Below are 6,000 nucleotides of genomic sequence, written 5' to 3'. Positions count from 1 at the left end.
CATTTCTGAATAATTTAATTATAAGCTGGTGTCCCTCAAACACACATACACATTAGACATGAAAAGTTGCTAATGTATCCATGTTGATACTCTAATATCTACCCTATGATCATTCTTATGCAATAATAAAAAAAAACTATTCAGTGTTAAAATCATGCTTACCAAAACATACGAGCAGTGATTATTGAAATTACAATTATCAATTGTTATGTTCAACTTTAAAAAAATTAACTTACATTTATTTCTAGAATGGTAACATCTTGGTACTATCTAGGTTTTCTGAATATTCCAAATTGTTGATTATTAACATATATTCACAGAACACAAACACAAGTCTGAAAAGGCAGTTCACTTTTTCATTATAGGTTACTGTAGCTAACATATATTCACACCACAAAACACACAAAACATAGGAGTTGAAAGATATTTCTGTAAATAGAAAAGCTAGTTGACTACTTAATTTAGATTACTATCCGATTTGTTCTCTGTATTAATTCCTTCCCACAGTTGCTCATGCTATGATTTCCCAAGCTTGGTGGGAAAGTCTACGCGCCGTTTTGTTTAGGGTAAGTGTCATTTCGGGTTTCGAATTCCGATTGCTGTTAGAGTATGAATTCTGACAAGTCAAATTATTATTATTATTATTTTTTTAAATTGCTTGGTTATTTTCTGTATTTTACTTTTAATGGTGATATTCTAACAGAATAACCGAGCAAAATTAATTCTGAATATTCCAAATTGTTGATTTTTAACATACATTCACGAACACAAACGCAAATCTGAAAATGCAGTTAACTTTTTCGAACCTCGGCAATCACCTAGGGGTGCTCAGACTATATATATATATATATATATATATATATATGGGCGCTAAGACTATATATAGAGAGACAATGTATAGGGGGTGCCTAAATTTTCTTTGCCTAGGGGTATCAGATACTCTCGGACCGGCTCTGAAAAATTGCTAAAAAAATTGCTTGGCAATGACATTGAAGGAACTTTAAAAAACCATCGTCCGAATTTGTCGTATTCACTTGCTTTAGATGAGAGCACAGACGTGAAGGATACAGCACAATAGACTATCTTTCTCCATGGCTTTGATCAACAATTCAATGTGACAGAAGAACTACTCGCGCTCGTATCTATGAAGGATACTACGAAAGGCGCTGATATTCTTATATTCTTATAGCAGCCAAGAAAACGCTCCAGCGTTTCGACCTCAGCTTAACCATCCTCTAGGGCAGCGTTTCTCAAACTGTGTTCCACGGAAGGTGAATAGGTATTCCGCGAGAAGTTTTGGAATTTGTTATTTTAGTTTTCTAAGCATTTTTCATGAATAAATATTTTATAGTAAAAATATACCGAGGAGGATAATATTCGTGAATATGTTGAATAGCTCAGACTAGAACACCTAATAACATCTGTGTATCGTTAGTTTTCACACATCGAAACCTTTCAACATTTGGGAAAGGGAATAACGCTGTTTATGACGGGTCATAAAAATTGCCTGCAAGCCCATTACAACAATTGGTGTCATATCCTCTGTTCTCAAAACTGAAGGAAATGACATCTGTGTAGCAAATGTCAGTGACCAAAAGGCGTATTTTTAAACGTGGAAGTATTCATGAATTATCGTTAATTTTCACACATCGAAATCTTTCAACATTCGGGAAAGGGAATACCGCCGTTTATGACCGATCACAAAAATTGCCTGCATGCCGATTACAATAATGGGAGGCGTATCCTCTGTTCTCAAAACTGAACGAAATAACGTCTGCATTGCAAATGTCAGTGACCAATCAGCAAGGAAGTAGAAAGAAAATTTTTTCACTGAAATTGAAGATCAAGATAGTCTGTATCCGATTCTCAAAGCTATTAATACTGAATACTTTCTTCGCAAGTTCGTATTGCAGTGTGTAAGCGCTTGTTATGAAACCGGAGTGCCGTGATTTTTTAAAAGTAATAGGAATACAGATTTAAATTCTAATATGAATAAGAGGCAAGGCACCTATTTTAATTTTGGTATTAAGCAATCTCTTATTGAAGGTGTTTGTGACGGAACAGATAGTGAGTCATCCACTTCAAGCCTACAAAGATCTCCAGGATGTACAAAAGGAGGAGAAAACTACCAGCACACAGGAGGAAAAGTCTGCATTCACTCGTAAGTAATTATAATAATATTATAAATATATTTGGTGATCAGAATGGGATATGTCAATGAAAACCAGCACAAATTAATTTAATGATGTTTGCCCGAAGAAACTACGACATGCCACAAGATTTCATTAGTCCAGTGATTGATAACTAATTTAAATGTAATTTATATTTGTCAACATGGCACACCGTATACGTACGTGTACTAATACTCTTTATGATTATGTCATAATTAATTATTAATACCTATGTTAATGTATGTATTTAAAAAAAAATTGGAAAGGTATTTACGAGTAAATTTGTTGGGACTGGGCCCTCGGAAAAAAAAAATCAGCTAACGCCTTTTTATTCCCGTATATAGGGAGGAGGCGAGGCGGCTTTTAAAAAAATAATTCTTCTTATTGCTTTTACATTATTTGATACGGTTTAGTACTTTTCTTACAAGTATTGTTACAATTCATATTTACTTTTGTGTGTTGCAGTCTTTTTTACTATTTTGCATTATTCATTTACTTTTATATTATTCGACATTTCTTATTTATAATCTTATTGTTTTTCATACTAAAGTTACCTTTACAACACAATTCTATTTGTTTTTATTATAGCTCTGACAAATATTGGAATTTGAATATTACTGAAAAAATACCCATGGATTCTTGTTTAAAGACAGAAACTTTAACACAAGGAGGAGCAAGTACTTCTGCTGACACATCTGCTCATATGATTGGAGAAGATATGGAATTGCAAACTGTGGTTTCTTCAAAAGCTAATATTAAAGAACAAGAGTCATCTAAGAACACACCAGAACGGAAGTACCATGAAAGTTATTTAAATTATGGATTTACGTGTATTGGCAATACATGTGCTCCTGATGCAATGTGTGTTTTATGTAATAAAATACTAGTAAACAGTTCTTTGGCTCCAGCTAAACTTCGTACGCACTTCGAAATGAAACACACTGATTACAAAGGAAAAGAAATACATTTTTTAAGAGACGACGTGACTCGCTAGAAAAATCTAAACTTCAAATGGCTACAATTGCTACAACTGAAAATGCAACAGGGGCGTCTTTTCGCGTGAGTTACCGCATTGCACTTCAAGGTGAAGCTCATATAATTGGTGAGACGCTCATTAAGCCTCGTGTGAAAGACATTGTATCATGCATGTTAAACGAGTAGGTTGCTAAAAAAATAGATGCAGTACAATTATCAAATGATACTGTTTCACGCCGCATCAAAGATCTTTCTACTGACATAGAAAAAGAGCTAATTCATCGACTTAGACTTTGCAGTGATTATTCATTGCAAATGGATGAATCTACAGATGTCGCAGGACTCGCTGTATTACTAGTGTTTGTTCGTTACATATTTGATAAAAGTATTGAAGAAGATTTACTCATGTGCGAATATCTACAAGAAAAAACTACCGGAGAAGATATATTCAACTGTATTAATAATTATATTACAAAACAGGAAATCGGTTGGGAGAAGTGTATTGATATTTGTACAGATGGTGCTCAAGCAATGGTAGGAAAGATGAAGGGAGTCGTAACACGTATCCTGCAAGTAGCTACAAGAGCCACCAAAAGTCATTGTGTTTTGCATAGACAAGCACTAGTAACAAAAAGAATACCGACATATTTAAAAATTATTTTGGATGAAGCCGTAAAAATGATCAACTATGTAAAATCTCGACCACTTCAATTCGGATTATTTAAAATTTTGTGCGATGAAATGGGTAGTGCACATAACGCACTTTTATTACATACTGAAGTGAGATGGCTATCCAGAGGAAAATCATTATTGAGGCTTTTTGAACTTCGTAGTGAGTTAATGGTCTTCTTGACGTCACATAATTTAGGACAAAATTTTCAATTTTAAATTATCAATCAATCATTGAATTATTAAGAAATTCTTCATGGTTAATGAGTCTTGCGTATCTGGCAGATATTTTTAGAAAGTGCAATGAAATTAACTTATCATTACAAGGAGAGAATATTATAATTTTTAATACAAGAGATAAAATTGCATCTTTTGATAGGAAGTTGCAATTCTGGATTTCTACAATTAAAGAGAATAATTTTGATTGTTTTTCCACCTTGCATGCATTTTTGACTGTAATAAATTCTAAAGTAAATGAAGAAGTATCTAACATAATTTTAGAACACTTGCATGACTTGCAATCAACCCTTTTGCAATAATTTCCAAAATCCAGTGAGGACAATTCCTGGGTTCTGAATCCATTTACAGTGACAACTAAGCCAACAGGCTTCAGCGCAAGTGACTATGAAAATCTAATTGACTTAATTAGTGACTCTGATTTAAAACAAAAATACAAGGAACTGCCAATAAATGATTTCTGGATAAATTTAACAGAAGAGTACCTCAGCTTGTCAAAACTAGCTATTCTTGTTTTACTTCCTTTTACAACGACATATTTATGCGAGGCAGGATTTTCATATTATGCTGCAACCAAATCAAAGACCAGGAACAGATTCGACGCTACACCAAATATGAGAATTCAACTTTCTAATATTGTGCCTGATATCAAAAGAATTTGTAATTCAAAGCCCCAAAATCATCGGAGTCATTAAGAACTTAATTTGCAATATACGTTTTACTATTTTTGTGTTTTGTTTTTACTAATTAACATTTGACAATAAATGAGTGCTTTTTCTGAACGCTTAGATTTACTCATTTATTTTATTTATATTTACCTACCCTACAAAACCAGCAGACAGGGGAAAAAGTCTGCATTCACTCGTAAATACTTATAATAATATTATAAATTTTTGGTGATCAGAATGGGATATTATCAGTCATTAATTAACAATAATATTAGCTAAATTACCAATTAATTATTAATCAATACATTACAAAATAACCAAGGTGTTCCGTGAACATTTCAGGATTTGTGAAGTGTTCCGTCGTAGAAAAAGTTTGAGAAACCCTGCTCTAGGGCATAGATGGCGAACCAATGGCACGCCCGAGAATTTTGCTGGCACGTCAACGATTTGCAGGTGATATCCTTTTATACGCTTATAAATTATTCAACTTTTTTTTAAATTGTTACAATATGTACAAGTTAACTTTTTTTTTTTACACCAGAGAGCAGCTATGAAGACATGCATATGATTGGTGCGGTATTAACAAAAGATCGCGCGACCCAAAGACAAAGGCAACCGACAATTGTTGAGTTGAAATGCTAATTCTCTTCAACCAAATTCCATAACATCTGAAACCATCATAACAACATTCACTATATATTTCTTAGTTTTAACACATTCATGACGGGGTGTCATTTGTTGTTCCGACAGGATTTATCGTTACCGGCAGGCTCAACTCACACAAAGTTTCCACCCTTGGTTGATTTTTATTGCTGCTTGTTTGAGCTGGCAGGGGAACTCACACAAACATTATACGTAGGCTGACCATACGTACTGTTTTGAACAGGACAGTACCGTTTTTTTTCCATATTTTCCGGCCGTCCTGTTGTTTTAATAAAAATGTAAGTTTTGCCCGTTTTTTATAAAAACTATAAATACACTTTAATGTTGGTCAATCATAAATTATTATTCATAACCTATAATCGTACATCGATATCATGGATAGCAGTAATTTGTATAACCATGGAGTCCCATTGTTCGATCCTAAATATCGAATCTGCAGTGATTTATTCAGAGAAAATAAATAAATATATAAAAATACGTATTGGCAACCCTTGCTCTTCTCAGACGCGGCATGTGCTCTATTGTAGCGTTACTTTTTGTTTTGCCTGTATGCTAACCGGTGGCTTTGTTATTCGACGGCGGTGGTTTAGATTACGTATTTTTCTAAGTTTTAAGTT

This window comes from Typopeltis vanoorti, chromosome 8, assembly GCF_054136105.1.
Source record: "Typopeltis vanoorti isolate ZY-2024b chromosome 8, IOZ_Tvanoo_1.0, whole genome shotgun sequence".
Lineage (NCBI taxonomy): Eukaryota > Metazoa > Arthropoda > Arachnida > Uropygi > Thelyphonidae > Typopeltis > Typopeltis vanoorti.
Note: the sequence above shows the minus strand (reverse complement) of the source record.